The sequence below is a fragment of the Artibeus jamaicensis genome, unplaced genomic scaffold (genome assembly GCF_021234435.1).
Source record: "Artibeus jamaicensis isolate MK-2021 breed Jamaican fruit bat unplaced genomic scaffold, CSHL_Jam_final contig_718, whole genome shotgun sequence".
In the NCBI taxonomy this organism is placed as follows: Eukaryota; Metazoa; Chordata; class Mammalia; order Chiroptera; family Phyllostomidae; genus Artibeus; species Artibeus jamaicensis.
Window position 1 is genome coordinate 2,371,632 of NW_026521936.1, and position 23,158 is coordinate 2,394,789.

Genomic DNA, 23,158 nt, shown 5'->3' on the forward strand with positions numbered 1-23,158 from the left:
ATGCAAAGTCAGGCCCGCTGCCTCCTCTTCCGTCCCAGGCTCTAGGGACCCGCCTGCTCCAGGGTCGGGACAACCTGCGGTTCACCAGATGTCCCACCCACATTAGAGTCCCCACTTTGAGTCTAAGTAAGTGTCCTCTTCTGGAACATTTTCTTCTCAAACTATTAGACCACACCTGTACCTTCGAAAGGTTAGAACATTTCTCTGGAAGACAGTGCAGAGGTGCCACGCTCAGGAGTTTTGCTGTAACTCCTCCAAGAGCAGTGGGAAGCCACTGAGTGTTTGAAATACCGGGGGAGGGGGGTTTCCACCCTGGAAGGTGCCGGCAAGGTGGGAGGGGAGGGGAGAAACAGAAGCCCAAAGCGAGGCCAGGGTAGACTAGACCGCAATACAGTCTCCAGACAAGAGGGCACATCGGCTCTACCACCACGCTGGTGACGGGGAGAAAAGGAACTCCAGGATACTCAGGAGAAAACCTGGTGATGATTTAAATGTAGGGGAAGATGACATTCTGGCTTGAATAACTGAGTACAGTTTCACTTGCCTACCTACTTACACAAAACCCTCACGCACAAAGAAAACTGCCTAAGACGACCAGATTTAGAGAAAGAACCCAAAGGTCAGGGTAACTCTCAGTAAGAATACTCGACCACCAAACAGTGACAAAGAATGCAAATGGCAGATTATTCAGAGCTGAAAGAGGGGCAAAGAAAGCATGTAGTAAGCGATGATTATGGCACAAGCACTGAATATACAAAGATGAATGAAACACAGAACTTGCCCTTTTGGAGCTGATATTCTACCTAAAAAAGCCAAAGGAATCTCCAATACAGGGTTTATATGAGGGGCCATACTGGACAGACTAGACTGCAGAAATGGCGACAATGCAGCCTTACCAGCTGAGATGGAGCTCAAAGCCCAAGAGAGAATGAAAACAACGCTGAGGTATGAGCGACACACCTGGAGATGGGCTGGGGCTGTCCAGGCAGCGGTGCAGCCTGCAGACTCCAAACTCCAAGGGCTGAACAAATGAGAAGAATGAAGAGATTTCAGAATCTGAGATAAAACCAGTTAAATGAGATCACAGAAACGGCAGTTTTCCTATGAACTGTTAAGAATGTGGCCTTGCCTGGGGGTTGCTAAAGTGGAACAAAGGCAGCAGTCCTTAGAAGTGAGAAGACAACTGACTAGATGACCCTCTCTGAGGGAAAGTGGGAAGTCAGGAGGGAAGAAGAAGGCTGTAAAGATGGGGAAGAGGGCAAAAGACACCAAAATTAAGAAGAAATCACCCTCGGCTGGTGTGGCTCAGTAAACAGAGTGCTGGCCTGCGAGGCAAGAGGTCACTGGTTCTGTTCCCAGTCCGGGCACAAGCCTGCGGGTAGGGGCCCCAGGGAGGGACTGTGAGAGGCAACCACACATTGATGTTTCTCTCCCTCTCTTTCTTTCTCCCTCCCTCCCCTCTGTCAGAACAATAAATAAATCTTTAAAAGAAGAAGAAATTGGAGCTTCCTTTAAAAATAATTTTGTGGCAATTGTTTGCATTCAATAATGCTAGTTAACAGAGGAGCTCAAGTAATACTATGCACATTATTTTAGACATTTAACACTTCAAAGGCCTAGAAAGTAGGAAAAAAAGGAATCCAATAAAGAGTGATTATCTGTTGCTTCATTAGCTCATAAACTATTTCACATCGCTCTGCCACCTCTCCACAAATTCTTGGTCCCTGGAGGCAACCCCCGATAAAACCTACAGCATGGCTCGTAGTTCTCACTGATGTCCAATGCAGGTGCCGTCACAGTTCTTTCCGACGGGCACGTCAGCTCCGTAGTGGCAAAGCGGTCCCGCTAACTAGCGCTGCGTGTTTCTGCACCGGAGCCCTCCTCATGTTACACTGTAGAGCGACTCATGCTGTTCCCACCTCGGTCACGATGCAGTGGGTCTCAACAACAGTCTCTGACCAGTCTAACTATACTAAACAAGCTGTGAGATCAGCAACAGAACACTGCACAACTGAATCTAGAATCAGCCTCTCTCGAAAGAGGGTAAATATGGATAAATTCCCACCTTTACAGATTTCACAAAGCCCTTCCAAACAAAGTGCATGAGCGGAGGTTTTAGTCTACAGGATGGGCCTGTAATCGCACAACTTAGAGGAAATGAAGAAAATCAGAGTAATTCATCTCGGGGAAATGATCAAAAACACGATCTAAGAAATAACTCTAGAAGTACGGAAGGACCAGGCAGACTGGTGAAGAGTAAAACATGAGGCTCCACTGAAAGGACTGCTGTACACAAAACTCCCTCCCACCACGGTGGCATTTATAATATTAAAGCCACATTTTCGTGCTCTTCACTCCACTTCACCCCCACGTGATTCTTCAGTAGCAAGATCCATTTTTACTCATTTATGAAATCCCAGGTACTTGGCAGAGAGCAGATTTTAAAGCAAACAAACACATGGTTTGTCAGCGTGCACCAGTCATGAGGAGCTCATAAAGTCCACCCGTGTCGCGGGTGTGACAAGGAGGGGTGGCTACGGCGCCTGAGCGTGGAAAACGGTCCGCTGTGCCCCATTCCCAAGCCCCTGAAGAGATGAGTCTCAGGGGCAACAGAACCCCATGGTCCCGCTGCCCTACCAACCAAGAGTCCTGAGTGCAAATCTGAGTGAGGTGTTTGAATTTCTTTCTAAGACAGCCAACCCATTCAAACGACAGGGATGACGCCACCTCCCTCAAAGCTGAGCCTTCAGATGTAGGCATCCTCAGACTCCAGGCGGGTCCTGATTCCATTTTCCATTAGACCACAGCCAAGTATTGAGATGTAGCTCTGAATATGCATGTATTAGCGAAACGAAACCTTTAGTAAAATGACTGACCTCTAAGTGGAAGGGAATTTGTGAATACACCCAATTTTCAAATTTCTCAATCACAAGATTTGTTTTGTTTCATAAGTAAAATAAATAGCACTAATATGTTTTTCATCCAGGACATGAAAACACCTTCTCTTATTCACAACGGATTATGGTACAGCCCGAGTCACTGAAACAAGACTCCGTACAGTGAAACCAAAACAACAGTTACGGTTTATTTCAAAGGGTAAACCAGGTTACAGCAGGTGACCATCAAAACCTTCATATAATGAAGTAAAGCCTTACGGAATTTCAAAATACATGAAATTAAGGAAAATTATATAGCCTGGCCCACGTGGCTCAGTTGGTTGGCGCATCATCCCGTGCACTGAAAGGCCGTGGATTCAATCCCCAGTCAAGACACATACATACCTAGGTTGCAGGTTCAATCCCCAGTTGGGGCGTGTGCAGGAAGCAACCAACCAATCTTTCTCTCTCACATCAATGTTTCTCTCTCTCTTCTTTTCTCTCTGGAATCAACAAAAAACTTTAAGTTAAGTTTAAAAAAACAAAAAAAGCCCTAACTGGTGTGGCTAAGTGGCCCTTTAAAAAAAAAAAAAAAGAAAAAAAAGGCAAACTTATATAGTCTAGAGTCCACGTTATTTATCAAACCAACTCAAATACCCCAAACACCACATCCTTGTAACCTAGCTCTGCCCCACTAGAGCAGACACAGGTAGTTCTGCCACCCTCTGGGGGCTTCCCACCGCCCCCTCTGAGGACCACCACTGCCACGGGAGGAAGCTTGGCGTCCCGGCCTGGCCAAGGCCCACTGCTCCCCGCAGAGTCGCCGGTACCATGCTGTACACACGACCAGAAGTGGTCCCGCCACAGTGGGGATCTCAGAAGGGTCTCTGGAACGTGAATGCAAGAACGCTCACTTTTCCACTTGGATGTGAACCTGGAAACATGTTGCCCTGAGGATGGCTGGAAGCCAGCTTGCAGCCACAGAGGAAGTGCCAGCAAAGACAGAGTCAACAACAAAGAAAACACTCAAGAAATGGACTCTCATCCCATCTCATTCCTGAAGCAGGCGTGCTTTGCTAAACCAACTCCAGAACTAGTCAGTCAGGTGAGCCAAGTAATTCCACCGTTTTTGCTGAAACCAGTTTGGATGAGGTGCTCTGCCACTTGAAATACAGAAGGGGTCCGAGATATAGTCTTAGTACTGAGCTTAAATGTACAATAAAGCCTGAAATGACAGAAGGGGGGTTCTCATCATCAATGGCATCATGAGAAGCAGCAGGTACACAAGGGGGCAGCTCTGCTCCCCAACAGGTAAAGAGCTTCCTCCCCTCTCCCAAGTGTCTACAACCCGGCGATGTGGCCAAGACACACCTCACTACCTCTCGGTGACAGGGCCACACAGCCCCAAGGATCGGAGATCTTCTCTGTCGGGTCCAGCCCTGGCCCACTTGTGAAGACCTTCACCTAAGACAACATTCCTGCCCCTCCTTAGTAAACTGCCAATGACTGAGGGTTGTTTGTTTTTGTTTTGTTTTTGTTTTTGTTTTAAGTTTCCTGGGCATTTTTCAAGGTCCTTGATGCCTTTCTTTAAAGGTTCTTCATTCCTAAAGGATTTGCCAAACCAAGGCATTAGCCATCTCTTTAGTCTTGCTGAGTCCTGTTCCTACTTATTGGAAGAAAACTAAGCAATAAATTACATGTACTCCTTATCCTTCCCAAATAAATTAACAGCATTCACTCCGACTCTTAACTGAATACCACACTAAGTAAGGTCAAATCCAAACCGAACAAAATTTAAGCATACAATTGCAATATGCTTGCTGTCCTTTTCTGACTAAAATGTCTTTTTACTTCACAACAAGACTGTCCTAAAATTGCCTATTTTGAAAAGTTACCAGTCTTCAATAGTGCTTTTATGTTTAAAATTGTTTGAGAACATCTGTTAGTCTCATTTAACAATTCCATTTATTTTTTAAGTAAAAATCCATTGCTTTAATAAATTCTAAAGTAAATGAATAGTAAATAGATTTTGTAGGTAAAGATAAAGAGCATAATATAAAGAGAACCTAGACAGACAGAGATGTAACTTTTGGCGAGAGATAAAAATTACTTAGGAGAAGTAGGTCTTATGTGCGAAGGAAAATATACAACACCTACACTCCACGAAAAGGAAGACTGTGAGTGAGTGAGGACTTTGAGAGGCAAATGCAGAAGCCACTGCACAGCACCCTGCACTCAGGACTCAACAAGACCGCAGACCTCAGTTCATGGGGCCTACGAGTGTTCCGAGGATTCCGGGGCTGGGCAACGTTCTAGCTCGAACAGGGAACAGGGAACGTGGTGTTCAGCACTCCCCATTCCAAACTCAGTTCAACAAGAAACTAGCAAGTCAACAGTAAATTCTAAGTCCCATTAAATTCTAAATCATACCCAGTCTTAAACAAAAGACAGGAGCACAGAGAGACTCCAAACCCAGCCTTTCTGGGTTCAGACCCCAGGTCTCCCACATACCAGCTGTTTGTGAACTTGGCCAAGTTACTAAACATCTCTGTGGCTCTCCCCTCATGAAAAGGAGATTAACACAAGAGTGTCTACCTCATAGAGGTGTTATGAGAAGCAAATTTATGTAAGATAGGATAGTGTCATAATATTGGCTATGAACTACACAAATAGCAGAAGAATAAGATAGGAATTACAACATTCACATAAAAAAAGTTAAGCTAGAAACAATCCAGTGTGAAAAGTCATTTTTTAAAACTGTAGACTGTGCCCAAATACAAAGATGTATGTCACCGGACCTCAGAAAGGCCTGGACAGAAAGGCAGGTAGACTATACAATAAATCTAACCATATTAGAACTTTTTGAGACAGCCTCATGGAACAGCGTGGGAAAGGAGCCTCCCCTGGGCAACTTCAAAAATCTGTGTTTTGACTGGATAGAGGAAAGCTAAAAATAAGAAAGAGCCCTGGCTGGTGTGGCTCAGTGGAATGAGCACCAGCCTGCAAACTGAAAGGTCACTGGTTTGATTCCCAGTCAGGGCACACACCTGGGTTGCGCAGTTGGGGACATGTGAGAGGCAAGCACTTGATATCATGTTTCTCTCCCTCTTTCTCACTCCCATCCCCTCTCTCTAAAAGTAAATAAATAATTTTTTAAGATAAAAAAGAACTGTGCATAAACACTGTTCTCTAGCTGTTAAATTTCTCACCAGGGTTCCAATTACAAAAAGCAAGGGGTAGAGATGGACCAGAGTCAGAGATATCGGTATGAACTCATTTACTCAAAGACATGTGCACACGGGTTCAGAAACATAAACATGCACATACACATGGTTTAGCAGACATACATTTACTTCCAAGCTCTGTTCACGGAGGGCCTAGAAGCAGGGACGCTACAGGAGCACAGCCAGCACCCGTATCTTTTGTTCCCAGTACCATTCTCCAGCACAAGGAAGCAGAGCAGTAAAGAAATGGCTGTTTCTAGGGCTGGGACAGGGCAAAACCAAAGCCTGTAGCAGAAAGTAAGGAACTACTCAAAAGAGGAAGGGCCGGGAACGTGCCATAGTTCAGGACCACATACTGAGGGAGCAACTCCCCACAGCCAAAGCTCGAATAACCTGAACAGCAAAATAAATCACAACAGTATCATATTAAAACCAAATCAGTAAAACCCAGTATCCGTGAGTCTGTGACGTTCATACGTGATTAAGTGACTAAGTAAATGGCGGAGAAGAGACAAATCCTTCTCACCGGGAACTCCAATAGCACAGTGTGTGTGGACACTCCCTGACCTGGCAGGCAGCACTCTCTCCCTTCCCCAAGAGGGTAGACTGGGCTCCGTGAGCCGCTCCCAAAGCGGCGTCTGGGAGGGGAACGGTAAATAGCGCCACAGCAGAGAAACCCAGAGGACACCACTGGCCAAGTGGTCAAGGTTACAGCGTCAGTGATAAGGACTGTCACTGTCATGTGGCCCCGACAAACCTCCTAAGTCATAACCTCAGTCTAATCGCACTAAAACCACCGGCCCAGCCCAAAATGAAGGGCATTTCTACAAAACATCTGACCAGTACTGCTCAAAACTATCAAGTTTGCCACAAGGAAAGACAGAAACTGTCACAGACAGGAAGAGACCAAGGAAACAATGAAATGCAATGTGGCGCCTTGGACTGGATCTTAGAACAGAAAAGAAAAACAATCGGTAAAATCCAAATGAAATCTCTAGTTTAGGTAACAGTAACATACTAACATCGGTTTCTTAATAATTTTGACAAATGTATCATGATTATAGAAAACTAAAATCATTCAAAAATACTTTTTTAAAGAGAATCAAGTTACACAACAACCATTACATAAAGACATCCTTTTCTAAATGACAACCACCTTTTAAAATAATGAACAGAACAGAAACATATTTGAGAAAGTTAAAATGCTTTATAAAATGTTAAATAGAAGGGAAAACGGCAGATGATTCCAATGACTCGAACACAGGAGGTCAGACACGCCCCCGCTGGGAGACAGCAGCAAGCACTTAGCACAGGAAAGAGCATCTGAACCGGCATCTGAGTACAGAGAGGTGTTCATCCCCAGTCAGTCATCCAGTCAATATTTGCTGAACATCTAATACATGGTAGGCACTATGATAGAAACTGAAGACTTAGCAGTAAATGCACCAACCAAAATCTGTGACCTCATAGAACTTAAAATCTGGTTGAAAGGAAACAATCAAAATAAAAAGTGTTTCGTATGTAAGATGGTGCTGAGTGCTAGGGAGAGACCAGTAGGTAAGGCGAGGCAGGTGCGGGAAGGCTGGCAAACAGGAAGCTGTGCTGGAGCACTCAGTACCCGGTGCGGTGCGTGCCACAAAGCCAATGGGAGAATGGACACCGAGATCCTGCCAACAGGCACTTCGTTCCCATCAACCAGCAACAATTTGTTAACAGCAAACCCCGAAGTGAAGTATGCAATAAAAATCTTCTAGTAAAGATTCCAAAAACAATTGGGTTAATTATCTATCTGACACGGACTTCAATAACTCCACAAGGCTCCAGTGATCAGCCCTTTACATAATATTCAACTGCCATTAAAACTTGCATTCAGGGATTGCCAGGTGTCAACTGTTCGGGTTAACTACTGGGTTGGCCAAAAAGTATATGGTTTTTTCTGTAAAATACAGGACACATTTTTCACTTTCACCAATAACTTTATTGATCTGGATATTTTGAGGATGTTGGCTATCTCCCACTATTGGCGTCTAGTGGGTAGAGGCAAAGGGTGCAGCTAAACATCTTCCAGTGCATAAGACAGCCCCACAGCAAAGAATTATTTGACCAAAATGTCAGTAGTGCCAAGGAACTTTGCAAACCACTTCTGACAGTCAGTCACAGCACCTGCTCCATACAAATCTTTTATTGTGTTTCAGTTGCATTTTTACCTTTCTTGAAATAATAAAGAATAATACACCACAAATTTCACTTATTTTTTTCCATTTTCAATATTAAAATAGCTGCACAAAAATTCAACAATTTTGATATTTTTTTAATACATGCTGGTATGACAGCTGTCACAATACACTCTAACAAAATTGCTGTGAATGAAGTTAAAGACAACTAAGCACTACTAAAGCCATCGTGCGGAAAAAACTAAATGAACTTTTTGGCCAACCCAATATTACTACGTCTGATTATCCTGAACAAATAAAGATTAAAAGTTAACGTGATTTTATAAAATATATTTATGCTAATAGCTATTCTGTTAGTACTATTAAACCAAATTAAAGAAATATAATAAAACCGGTCCTGAGGCTGCCGTGTGCTCTAATAGCAACTACCCAGTTTTCACAGAATAGCGTCATTAAATATGTGTCGCTGATTTGATTGTGTATAATTTGTAACGCTGCTTCGGTTTTACCATAAGGAGCTTATACCTGTACCTTTTTAGGAAACAAATTTTTAAAAATAAAGTCAAGTCAACCCTGAAGTTCCATTCAACACTCAAGTTGAAAAACCCACGTTATAAAACTGAAATAATTCAAGAATAAAGTGATAAGTGTTCGGACTGGATTGATGGCAGTGTGAATGGAGAAAAGGGATGGCAAGGATAACCTAAAATTAAAATGCAAGATGGCCCTGGCCAGGTAGCTCAGTTGGTTGGGGCCTCGTCTAGATGTACCAAGGTTGTGGGTTTGACCTTGGTCAAGGCACATGCTGGAATCAATCAATGAATTCGTGAATGGGTGGAGTGACAGACTGATGTTTCTGTTCCTCTCTTTCCCCACCCCTTCCTCTCTAAAATTTAAAAAAAAATTTTTTTTAAGCCAGATGTACTCATACAAGAGACAAAAAAACTTTTTGATGACAATAAATTTGAAAGAAACGACATCACTTATCTGCAGTGACCAGCATAGACAAACGGAATGTGTGTTCAAACACCACCCACCATTCTTGAGCATTTTGGTCTCAGGACTCCTTTAGTTTGTATAGGCTCCATCTATCGGTACTTGGCATATTAGAAATTAAAAGCTGAAAAATTCTGGGGGGGAGTGGGATGGGAGAAATAGATTTTAAAAAATGTACTTGAAAAGTAACTAAATAAAATTTAATATTAAAAAATAAAAAAATAAAATAAAATAAAATAAACTTTACTTGAAAAATAACTAAATAAAATTAATTTTTTCTTAAAAAGCTGAAAAATTCTTAAAACACTAACTCATTTTAAAAATAACACCAGCCAATTATGTTAATATAAATAACAGATTTTTAAAATTATTTTCCTTCTTAAAAATATCAGTGAGTGACACTGTTCAACGTTTTTGACAATTTCTTCAATATCTGTCTTAATAGAAGACAGCTGGATTCTCCTATCTGCTTTAGCATTCAATCTGCTCCAATATGTTGTTTTGGTTAAAGAGTATGAAGAAAATCTATTCTCAACAGATATGTAGCAAAAACGGGGAGAATATTTGACAGCCTTTGGAGTAACTGTGGATTTACCTCATGCTTTGATACTACACCAAAACTGTTCTACGAAAAAGTGGCTAGTTGACCTCGCAACTGAATCTCATGGGTGCTTTTCCAAGACAACTACTTTTCTACAAACAAGGGTAGTTTTTTAAAAGATCAGCTGCATCTGAAACTGTATCAAATAAACTTTTCCTACTCTGCTACATTCAAGTTCATTGGCCTTATTAACTTCAAATGGATCTTCAACCCATGCATGATTCTATACCATTCCTCATTTGAAAAATACTGGCCCACTGAATCATGCAGATTTTCCAGAAGCAGACATATTTCAAACATTACATTTATTAAACCCACTGATCTCCTCATAAGTTTTTAAGTATTTATTGGGAAGCTGTCCAGCTCACAGTGACAAAGACAAGTTTTCCAAAAATTCTAAGTTTTGCTTAAAAGCTTAAATGTTATCAGCAAGACAAAGGTCACTTGTTTCCCTTGCAGTGACAGGTTCATGTTGTCAAAAAATGTTTTCCAAATACCCAAGCCTGAATAATCATAGTTCGTCTGCCCACCCCTTTTCCTTTTAAGTAAAAATGGTGTTCTCCGAGGAAAAAGCAGCTAGTGTAACTTGCCACTTAATCGCCTAAGTGCTTTTGCTAGAGAATCGTCATATTTTGGGGTATGAACTACAAGTGCCTTATGTATATTTCCATCTTGTTGCACAGAATGTTAAAAATGTGTGCACTCAGGATTGTGTTAATAAAAATAATTGTTATCACTTTATCAAGGACAAACTCCAGTAAAAATGTTTTTTTTTACTCCAAGTGCTAAGGTGCCAACTGGTTTTACGCACCATTTCTTATTTGTGTATATGTCAACACAGTAAAAAAAAATTAAGGCAAATAACATCTTAGTATTATTACAAAAATAGTTCTGATATCACAGACCCCCTGAGGTCCACAGGCCACACTTTAAGTCCAGCTGCCGTAAGTTTATCCAGAACCATACGAATCAAAAATCACAACAATACTCTGCACTTTTTCCAGGTGCCTAGCGGAGAGCCTAGAACAGGCAATACAGTAAAATTACATATTTTTAAGACATAAGAATGAAAGCCTAGAAACCACCAATCTTGCAACTAAAAAAAAAAAAGGAAACGAAAGTCTGTGTGAAGAATATTTAATGAGGGATATTTCGCTATAACTGTCAAGCTACAGAATCCAAATGATAGTCTGCCATACACGTGTGCCAAACTCAGAGACTAATGTCTAACAAATCTGGTCTTACGCACCCTGCCTGTCCCACCCATCCATCCACCCTGTGCCACTGACTGTCAGATGTCCCCAACAGTCACAGCCACTCCTGACTCTCTGGGGCCTAAGCCCGCCCCATCCTCCCGACCAGCTCTGTCCCCATGAAAGAAAGCTAAACTGCAGTCTTGTTCCAGGGACTCTGCTTCCTTTAAAAAGAAGGAAAAGGACAAAAAATGCACAAGCTCACAAGCGCTGGACCCAAACATTCCCAAATGACTTGCAAAATGCTCGAAGAAACTTCTGAAACTTCAGTGGGAAGGACTTGGAAAAGCCAGGAATAGGGGTATTATCAACCAGTCAGTAAGAATTTATGGAGCATTCACAAAAAATGCTAAAACCTCTGAGAGACACAACTGTGAAAGATACAACAGGTGACTTAAGTGACTAAATTTTAGTGGGTCACTTATACAAGTGACTACAGAGGAGAAAGTATTATGAACAGCATTTGTTTTCATGGAGTATTTAGGAAACAGATGTGGCTGTGACTAGTAAAAAGGGAAAAAAAATAGAGATCATATTTTAGCCCTGGCTTAAGTAGTGGTAAAAAAAAAAAAAGCACAATAGTGTTAAAAGGCACAGGAGCATTACAAAAATGAGGCAATCTTAGCTGAATGATAGCTATTAACTCGACTGTCACAGCAACAGTGAGTAGACTGCATTAAGGTATTTTCCACAAAAATAAGATCTCTCTCCTCCTTCCAGAAGAAGAGTAAACTAAACTCATGAGTTCACTAGAGTCTACCCACCAGCACTCCTGTGTTTATTGCAAAGTTATATCGGTTTTACAAAAACAAGTTCAAGAAAAGAAACGGCCATGTAATTTATGCCAACTGGAGAGATTGATCACAAATGTTTTAAAGAATCTGCTTGAAAAATATATAAAACAGGTTAACTAAACTGACATCCAGAGGTTAAAGTTTTCTTTGAAAACTATGCTCATCTAATAAGCTAAATCCTCTCATTTTGTTACAAATGTACTCAGTTTACTGACACACTACTGGAAGAGAAATAGAACAAATGACTATGAACCAGAAGAAACTAAAACTATGACCTATAACTCATTACAATTCAAGGATGAGCCATAAGAAGCATATTCTTTCCCTTAGTTCTCCACTTGACCCAAACAAACGTAATGAAAAGGTAGGTAAGTCCAATGACAGACATTCTTCCTCCTAGGAAGTCTATTTTAAATCTTAGACCTCAAGTAAGCCAACATCTAACACAAATTTAACGACACACATTGAACAAAACTTTAAGCGAGTCTCGGTTCAGGTAAAAACAAGGCATCTGCCCACTTACTTCAGCCAATCAGTACATGTATGTGTGAGCATGACAAGGCATCTGCCCACTTACTCCAGCCAGTCAGTACATGTATGTGTGAGCATGAGCTAGGCGACAGTTCCTACAACCTGCTCCGTGTGTCTTTCACTGTATTTAGCAACTCAGAACAATTCTAGTGCTAAAAGATAAGCATTTTTCATACATCCTTGGCCCAAGCACAAACCAACAACTCTGTCCAACTGAGCAGCTGAACAGTCTGTCCTCATACTGATAGAGTAGGCAGGTAGGCAGACATGAGCAGAGCAGGAAAGATAGGCCAGGTACAAAATATCACCAGACTGGAAAGTCCCAGGTGCCTGGCAATGGGCAAAACTATACAAAAAACAACTATTATAGGCTAGGACTTGCCCCCAGAATGACCTTTCCTCCCCTGGCATGTCATTAGTCATGAGGTTTAGCCCGCCATAGAGGACAAACAACGGGGCAGAGAATAGCCCCGTACAAGTCCCAGGCAATGACAGGAGGCCAACATGGACAGCAGACTCTGACAGGTCAACTTCAAAAAGTAGCCCCTCCCAGCTTCAAGGAGTCCTTGCCAACATCCCTGGGTTGCTCCTGCTGCACTGCTAACTTCTGGTGCTGCAACTCGGTGGTCTCTGTTGTCTTCCTGGGTGAGTACTCTTCTTCTAAAGCATGCCTGCTCTTCCTTCTTCAGGCATATAACCTCCCTTCCTTTTTCCTAGACTCTAGGGGTCTCCGTGAGACTTGTTCCAGAGCAGCAGTGGGCTGAGGCAGCTCATCCCAGGCTAGCCTGAGCCTTGTATGTACAGACTCTTCCTTTGCCGCTGTGACTTCCTTCCGAGTCCACACCTCAAGCACGGCTCACTCCTGCCTCTTTGTGTGCTGTCTCCTTCCTTGGGACCTACAACCAGGGACGCCATCAACAGAAGCTGTTCGTTGGTTGCTTTCTGAGTCTGAACAAAACCTCTTGCCAGACAAATGAGAGCCTGAAATTCGTTGTGGTCAGAAAATCAGGGGCACTTCCTCCCTCCAGCTCAAATTCCAGGTATTCTTAGGTGACTGAGAACCTATGTGGAGGTGTCAGAGGGCATCCCTCACCAGGAGCAGGAGCCCCCAGGGAACTCCAACACAACTGTAATTAGGTAATTGTCTTGTCTGGGTGGGGACTCGCACACAGAGGCTGGTTACCTAGCGTGAGCCTTCTTGGCTGTATTAGACAGCCAGAGAGAGAAACTGAGGCATGTAAGAGGGCTGAAGCTACTCAGGAGGTGACAGCCCCAAGGAGCTCAACCCACTACACAACATCCCTAGAAATTTGTCCAGACCCCAGACCTCAAAGTGAGACACCATGCCTGCAAGGCCAAAAACTCAGGCCTGCCCCCTGGCTCTGTCCCTCTTCCCACGTCTTTACCCACCCAGACTCTCGGCCTCTGGGCTCAAGATACATAGCCACCACTTTCTCTTTGTGTGCCTCCAGGTTTCCTCTGACAACAGAAGCTCTTGGATCCTCCCTGTCCTGTCTGTTCCCAGGGTTCTACTGTACGTGCCTCACCTCTTAGCACTGTGAGCCCTCATGGCATCTCCCAAGGTCCACGTCTTTACTACTTGGTCTCCTGAGACCAATGCTGGCCAATGGCCTGCTTGACCCTCAATGCCATGACAAGCACTAGCATGATTCTTCCTTACAAGCCCTGCTTCTGGTCTGCCGCACCTTCAGGACACCCTCTCTCCTTGGCTTCTTCAGCACTTCATCCATCTCCTACATGTTTCTTTCCTTGGACCAACTGGTCTTCCATCAATTTCCCTATATAACCAATTCCCACTGTGGCATGGGGCAAACTTACCCTACACCCTGTCGTATCCAGGGATACCCAGCAATCTGTGATCTTCACAGAGCAGGCCGACAGGACTTGCCCCCACCGCCAGGCTGCTGCCTGCCTCTGGCCCGCCCAGCTAATATACATAGGTTAGCAGGGATCTTCCCTGATCCCTCCCAGGTCCCCCTCCCCTGTCTTTTAAAACACCCTTTCTGCGTACCCCCTCAGGACGCCTGAGACCAGGAAAAGGGCCACCCTCAACAACTCCTACACTCCTCTAATCATCTTTGCATTATTGACTTCCATGAGAGCCTCAGGAAGAACTGACCAGGGACCCTATCTTTTCTCCTAGGGGTGACTGCCCTCTCCCTTCTAGGGGTGCTAGGAACAGGAAAGGCAAGGCAACAAACCACTATCTTAACTACTGAAGACCAGAGTTACAGGACTAGTCTTTCACCTGAGGCGACAGAGCTACTAGGCACTCCTTGTACAAAAAGACACAAGGGGGAGGGTAGACCAGCCAGGGTGGGGAGCATCAAGCAAGGAACACCTCACTTGAGGTATGGACCACACCCATTATCAGTGTGAAGGTAAGGCTACCTGTCTTGAGTGCAGTCAAACATCACAGTTCCTGTAGCTACCACTTGTGACCACTGGTGAGGCTGCCCTCAGAGCACAGGTTAAGTACTCTACACCCTGGGCAGCTCACGGGTGCCAGCGTGCAGGGTGCTGAGCCTACTATACTTCAGAATAGTCCAAAACAGCTCAGAGACTTACAGGGACACCTCTGACCCCTGGCTTATCACATATCTGTCTCTGTAGAGGGAAACCAGTCCATCACACCTCGAGAGACTCTTTAGGGTGCATACTTACCAAATGGAAGAAATCTGACCCTGAGTCCCTCAAGCAAAAGAGGCTAAGCTTTTTGCAACACAGCCTGGCCCCAGTATAAACTGGGCGACAGGAAGGTTTGACCAGCCACAGCACCATTAATTTTAATATCACCTTACAGGGAGACCTATTTTGTCATTCCCAAAGAAACTGGACAGAGGTTGCAGGTATCCGAGCCTTCGTGGCCCTCAGGGATGATGCTACACAGTCTGTGTACTACTTGTAAACTGGACCCCTCTGTCACTGCTGTACTTCACTCACAGCTCCTAACTCCCTTACCTCTCCAGGAAGAGGCTTCTCCTTGCCTCCCTTGGCCCCGGAGGAAGAAGAGGGAACCACCAGTCAGGCTCCAGTTCCCCCTTCCCCACACCTGGGACCTCTCGTACCTGCTTTAACTTGCTCTTTACAAGAAGTGTGGACACCAACAGGAATCCCTATTAGAGCACGCATCTCTTTCTCCATGAAAGATTTACAACAGATTCAACAGGACTTAGGGAGACTCTCAGCTTTGACCTAACCTGGAGGGCTACCTCTATAATCCTTAATCAATCTTTAACTAAGGGAGAGACAAGATTGCAGAGGTTGCCATTTAAGTTGGGGATGGCTTACGGACCCCCAAAACCCTACAGGGACGACTGCTGCACCAGCCATCGATCCCCAACAGGACTATAGTGCCCACAAGGAGCCTGGAACCGACCAGGACCAACCTAGAAGTACGCCTTCTGGGGGGAGACACAGTCGATCTAAACCACTTAGTTTCACAAAGACAGCAACTATACGCCAGGGCCCACAGGACATTCCCAACACCTTCCTAGAGAGTACGGGAAGCCGTCACTGAACATACCAACTTAGACCCTGAGCCAGAGGCAGGCCAACTAGTCTTACGAGACCTACTTTTAACCAGGCCACCCCCAATACCCAGAGAAAACTTCAAAAGCTTTCTGCAGGACCTGTATTCCTACCCCAGACCTCCCTCCTGGTTAAGGCAGCCTCATCCAAAAGGAGGGAGAGAGGGAGGGAAATACTGATGTGTACGAGAAACAGCAACTGGTTGCCTCTCGCACACGCAGCCAGACTTCAGGACCAGGCCCACAACCTAGACATATACCCTGACTGGGAATCGAACCCATGACCTTTCACTTTGCAGGATGATGCCCAACCAACTGAGCTACAGCAGTCAGGGCTCATCCGACTTCTATAACCAGGATCTACAGAAGGAGAAGAGGCTCCTCTTGAAGGAGAGGAGTAAAGCTCAGAGACAGGCTCAGTTATTAGCCAAACTCCAATCCAGCTACTCAGGTAGAGCAGGTCCTGGCTGCCCTGGAAGGAGACCTCCCCACCTCCCCGGACACTGCCAAATCTGCAGAAAAATGGGCATTGGAAGGAGTATCCCCAGTGGGGTAAGCCTCCCAGCTCCAGTTCCACTCTGTCTCGACTGTGGGCATGGAGAAGGGACTGCCCGGGAAGCACAGGGATCCTGTGTCGGACCCATCCCCACTCACGGCCCTCGACTGAAGGAGCTCTGACCACTCAGCTCGCAGACGGAACATCATCATCACAGGATGGAGCCCAGGGCAACCCTGGAAGTCGCAGATAAGGCCGTTTACACCACAGCCACATTCTCATTCCAACAACCTTCTCTGGATCCCTCTCCTTGTGGCCTCTCTCTCGCCTGGTAGCAGACACAGATGGTAAGCCGACCAAAAAAAGTTCAGTTTTTACAAAACTGAACAGACCTGGCCCAGGGGTTCTGGGATAGTCCCCTCTTACTCGGTCAGGCCCTCGGCGGCAACCTCTAGGATCTACCCCTGCATACTCCAGGATACAATGACCCACTCAACTCTCCCACAGGAAAAGGCCCAAGAGCATGCCCAAGAAACCCTAAATTTCCGCCTCCTGGGGCTACAAAGTATCTTGACACAAAGTCAATTAATCTCCCAGGAGGCTACTTACTTGGACAAAATTCTCACTTCTGGAGAACAAAGCCTCTCCCGTTACTGGGTACAGGCAACCGAAGGGTTATCGCCCAGTCCCAGATGACAGCTACAGGCGTTTTTCAGGCCTAACCGAATACTGCAGGCGGTTGGCACAAGGATATGGACTATTAGCAAGACCCCTTCCACAAGGCTCTAAAAGAAGGAACCGACCTAGAGCCCTTACATAGAAGGGGAACAAGAGTGGGCATTTGAAAAAATAAAACTAGAACTCACCAAGGCTCCCACCCTTGGTCTACCCCTTCCAAGTATTTGTTACAGAAAAATAGGAGTCTTGTCCCAATCCTTAGAAACAATACTCAGCCCTACAGGCTATTTTTCTAAAAGACTTTCTTGAAATAAAAAAGTATGATACACCAAAAATGGTGTGTATCTTCTTCCATCTTCAATATTAAAATGGCTGCACAAATTCACCAACTTTGATAAATTTTTTAAATGTACACTGTCACAATACAGTCTAACAAAATTGTTTAGAATGAAGTTACAGACAACTAAGTGCTATCAGTACCATCTTATAGAAAAAAAAGCAAACTTTCAGCCAATCCAGTATATGGGTAACCTTTCCAATATCCAGATCTCCTATTAGATTCTGAATCCCTTACTTAAATGAATATATTACCTCCCTCAGACAGGTTCAAAGGTCCACCCAGGAATGTGGCAACAAAAGACTCCCACCCACTGGGGCCGATGACCCAGGAGGGACGGCCTTCCTACTGGGATCTCAATTATTCACAAATACCTGGGAGGACAGGCCCCTCAATACCAGCTAACTCCGGGTTGGAAAGGCCCTTCCCTGTACTGTTTTCCATTCCTACAGCCATCAAGGTCCCCGGGACTGCAAGCTGGATACACCACACCAGAGTCAAACCCTACGGTACCAGAAGACCCAACACGCACTCAACATCCAGACTACTCCTGAGAGTCAACTGGAGACCTCAAACTCCTCTCTGAAGAGACTGCCAAATCAGCACCTTGCAAGCCTTACTCAAACTCTGGGAATACCGCCCCTTGCCGACTCCAGGCACCATTGCAACCTCCTTCCACACCCAGGCCTCACCATCCCTCTGACAGAGAGCAAGGATCACTTGTTTCTGAAGGAAAACTCGTCCCTCTTCAGCAGGAAGTAGCTACAGAAGAGATCCAATGCCCCCTTCTCTTAAGAGAATTCACAGTCAAGCATCCTTGAAGAGAAAATGATAGAGTAGGAAGCAGGCAGACATGTGCAGAGCAGGAAAATGAGGCCAGGTACAGAACATCACCAGGTACAGAATGTCACCAGGGTGGAAAGTCCCAGGTGCCTGGCAATGGGCGAAACTAGAGAAAACAACTCAATAAGCCAGGACCTCGCCCCCAGGGTGACCTTTTCTGCCCTAGCGTGTCATTAGACATGCAGTTTAGGCCCCCTTAGAGGAGGAACAAGGGGCCAGAGAACCACCGAAAAGACTCCCATACAATGATAGGAGTCAAACAGGAGTTGGCAGGACGGGCTCTGATAAGTCAGCCTAAGGAAAGAAGTAGTTAGCCCCTCCCAGCCAAGGAGTACTTGCCAAGACTCAAGGGCAGCTCTTTGAGCCAGGAATTCTTGACTCTGAATACTTTCTTAGCTGAACTCAAGAACCAAGGTCCAACATCACTGCTAATAGTACTAGAGAAAGATGGGCTGGTTTGGGACTGCAAAAGAAAGTATTTACAATACAGCATCTTCCCAGGAACTTTTCGTGGGTAATTCTGCTGACATGCTATTGCTGCCTTATACACTCACCTAATATTCAAAACCCCACATAAGATGCAACCCTCTATTCTGATGGCAGAATCAAGAGTAGACTCATACCACTAACCCCAGAACCCCATCTCTGGGTTTTTGTGGAGGTTTCACTGCACAGGCTGATAAAATCACTGGCCACTGGTGACTGGGCTCATCATCCACTCCTGCCTCCCTCCCCCGAGGCGGAGAAGGGGGTCTGAAAGGTCCACCCTTCTAATCCGTTCAGTTCCTGAAAGCCAGCCCCACCCTTAAGCTCCAGAAGTCATCTCTAACAGAACTCGGGTGTTGGAAAGGGCTTGTTGCGAATATCGAAAGACACCTTTATTGCTGGCTCTTACCGCTTTGTAAATTCCAAGGATTTTAAAAGCTCAGTGCCAGAAACAAGATGAAGCCCAAATATATATTTATTATAAAATACAGTATCCCAATTTGACTGTTTACTAAGCTAGTTTAGTCGTATTCATCACAGTCCTGAAAACCTGTAAGGTGCTATTATGCCTATAAGGCGGAAACAAAAGAGAGAAAAAATAAGCTTATAATCAGCATTACATGTTTTTTATTGGTCAATTAAATATCAGTTAGGGAGACTCACAATTACCTGTGATAGTAATGTGAACTCAAGTCCAATATTTCTCAAACTCTCCAGGGAAATAGTTCTAAATGGGTAACAAACCAAGCATCTCGCCATCCAGTATTTGAGCTAAAAAAGACCCAAGGTAGCAAAAGCCTATTCCCTAAAAGACCTTGATCCTACAGGCTGTGTGAACCTGGACAAGTTACTTACGCTCACCACGCTCCTATTTCTCTACCTGCAAAACGGAGACACCCTCTTCGAGCACGATGAAGATGAGATCCACAAATCTACTTGCCAAGGATGTGAACTAGCCCAATGGCAGAGCCTACCCTGGAGCCTGTGTTGTCTGCAGAGCCTCCAGGGGCTCCTGGAAAGTCACCCTTTAAAATCTCGCCCAGGCAGTTCCCGGGAAACCTCTTTTTCTCTCCCTCTCTCCTTCCCTTCCCCTCTAAAGATAAATAAATAAATAAAATATTAAAAAAAAAAAATGTCTGTGTAGTGAAGCTTGAGCTCTGCACTTCAGGCAAATATTCTCCAAGGGCACTACTACCTCCAGGGCACAGTGGGACGACTTGTTTCCTTTCTCTGGGCCTGCTGAAGCAACATTTCTGCCATTTAAAAGTCCTGACAAGGGTATCTCCCAAACCTTTCTGAGCCATGAATAATTTGCCTGACAATATATCTCCTAGTACCCATTAAGGTTTAACTAATTTTGCAAATTCTGCTTTCACTATTAAATAGTTTGAATAAGAAAACATTTTAAATCAAAATTTTATAATACTCACACTACAGCTTTTTTGCCACCTAATGATAGATCAATATACATACTGTTAAAAAATCATAAAGTTCAGCCTCGCCCGGTGGCTCAGTTGGTTGGAGTATCATCCCTTATACCAAAAAAGTCATGGGACTGATCCCCCAATCAAGGCACATACCTAGGCTGCAGGTTCAATCCCCAGTCAGGGCACATATGGGAAGTAACTGATGTTTCTCTCTCACACTGATGTTTCTCTCACTCTTTCTCCCACTTCCTCTCGCTTTCTCCCCCTCTCTCTCTAAAATCAATAAATATGTCCTTGGATGAAGATTTTTAAAAATTATAAAGTTCATCTTAATAGAATCTTTTAAAATATTCAAAGGACAGTTAATACTTTTCTCATTTAGCAAGTAATATATGGTATTTGCCTTTAAATGATTAGAACGCATGATTTTCAACAAATTTCAAAAGTGAAATGTCTGGTTCTGAGGCTGCATGTTTACTCAGCACAAGCCAGATTCTCAATAAATAGTAGATAGTCCTATTACTTGTAGGCATATGGTGGGTAGTAATGTACCTACAAATACAGTGACATTTCACTATAGGCTATGGCATCAAAAACATACCAAAGCTGCTCGGTATGATATTGACTGATATGAAATGATTGGTGTTTTCTACTGTTTAAAGAAGATAAACGATTTTCTTAAATGTTTGTGTTTGGCTTACAAAGCACTGCTCAGATAGTCTTTAGTATCAAAAACAAAGGCACTAAAATCGATAGTCATGAATGTTTGTCTTTCTTACACTTCTTAAAAACTTACTACAGACAACTTGATAATGCTATACATGAATTAAGCTCATTTGAATGCAACCAAGGAATAAAGATCATCCTTAAATAAGTTTGAAGAATCATTATTTTCTGCTTGTTTTCCAACATCGGAGTGCAAGCTCTTTGACTTTAATCATTATATTAAAGACATAAATTAACACTTGGAATAATAGTACCTGACAGCAAGTAGCAAAGTTCACTGTGGGTGACACATAGCACAGCTTTGCAAAATGCACTTGATAAAATCTCAGAAGTTCTGCTTTTAGGGGTGGTGGTGCTATTTCAATAACCATTTACTGAGTTGCTGCTTAAGAAGAGCTCTCCCAAGTTTTTAGGGCTCTGGTCCTAAATCAACCTCAGAAAAATTTCCTTCTGTCTACTACGTGCAAAGTCCTTTTCTAACCTCTATCATATATATAGATGGGTAGAACTGGGCTTACATTGAAGGGGAGAGGGAGAAAGAAAAACCAAGGGGATGTGTTGTGTTTCTTTCTAAGCAGGAGATAAGCTATCTGGTTTGGCTGGGAGAGGGGGAGGGGTCTTTTGAACCAAACAGGCTAAAGAGCATCTTGAAATGCTAAAATGGCAGGGAAGATATTTTGGAAAGAGGACAGAGCACAGACAGGCCATGTGGAACTTCTCAGAGACCAGTACAGGGCAAAGGTGTAAGAAAACTGCAGAGATAAGCTTAGTGAAGGGCATCTGGACTGCTCTCTAGACTGCCCGGAAGGAAAGCTTCAAGAGTTCACCTGATCCCACAGCCATGGGAGGACAGAGCTGGGCAATCACATGGTCCATCACCTGGAGCAGTGCATGGTACCACACAGATGCCTAAAGGCTTGCACTTTTACCCCCTTTATTAAACAAGGAGGAGGGGTCATGTGTTACCTATACAACGAGAACAATAAAAATGAAAATTATTACAGAGGTAAATTAGGTGATGCGCGAAGAACTGATATTTTGTAGAAATAAAATAGTACGCAGAAACCAAGTATATATATTCTGAAAAGCCATCTGGTTTTATATAATAAAAATTTTACTGAACTGTCAAAACTGGTAGACCAAGTTTAGCAATTTTATCATCACACCAGATTCTACAGTCAAGGTTACTTTTATTTTACTTTAAATATTCTCATTTATCCCATGAAGAAAAAAAAAAATCAAGAAAAACTTTACTCACTAATAAATGAAAAGCTCTGAATTACCTAAAATTGAAAATGTAAAAAAATTACCAAATATTATCACTTTCAAAACTAGTTAGCTTAACTTAAAAAATCCCTCATGCCACACACCTATTATCTATACAAATAATGTCATTTTCATTTCCATGGTTTTGCAAAAACAACATTTTATTATACTAACAACTAGATGACTTATGGATTAAGAACAAATTTGCTTTCACATAATTTAACTGATTTTAAACAATTATGCTTCCAGTATTAACATTATTCAACTTCATCTGTACATTATTATCAAAAATACACAAAATCAATGTAGAAAATTAAAGAGAAAACATCTGCAATAAATCTGATGGATAATGTATACCCAGAATATGTACAGGCCTCTTACAACTCAATGAGACAAACCCAAATTTGAAAGTGGGCAAAAAGTTTGGCCAGAAAGAGTAAGCAAATGGGCAATAAGCTCCTTCAAAGATGTTCAACATCCTCTAGCCAGGCGGCTCAGCTAGTCCAAGCATCGCACCCCCTCCCCCATTCACCAAGGTTGCAGGGTTCAATCTCCAGTCAGGACTCATTCAAGAATCAACCAACAAATACACAAGTTAAGTGGAACAACAAGTACATGTCTATCTGTCTGTATCTCTCTAAAATCAATAAATAAGATGTTCAACATCACCGATCACCCGGTACATACAAATTAAAACCAGAATGAGATACATAACCCTCATTAAATGGCCAAAATTTCAGAGACCGGCAATACCAAGTGCCAATGGGGGCACGGAGTTGCCAAGTCCCGCTACAACTACAACTAAAATTGTAACTCTTCAAGCAAAATGGTACAATCACTTGGGGAAAGTTTGGCAGTTTTTGCAGTGTTATCTACCACACAACCCAGCCAACCAACTA

At 43.6% G+C, this 23,158-nt stretch overlaps 1 protein-coding gene across 6 annotated transcripts in view; it reads right to left on the reverse strand.

Annotated features, from left to right (window-relative positions):
- Positions 1-23,158, reverse strand: part of EZH2 (enhancer of zeste 2 polycomb repressive complex 2 subunit) — a 72,771-nt gene that overhangs the window by 42,631 nt on the left and 6,982 nt on the right. For 4 of the 6 annotated variants that reach the window (XM_053671862.1, XM_053671861.1, XM_037147590.2 and 1 more), the window contains exon 2: positions 3,282-3,379. The exons of 1 other annotated variant lie outside the window; for it this stretch is intronic. The gene's annotated coding sequence lies outside the window, so the exon portion shown is untranslated. Of the gene's footprint in view, positions 1-896; positions 1,002-3,281; positions 3,380-23,158 lie in introns of those variants that run through there. One more of the 6 variants, XM_053671859.1, reaches the window with a different exon arrangement.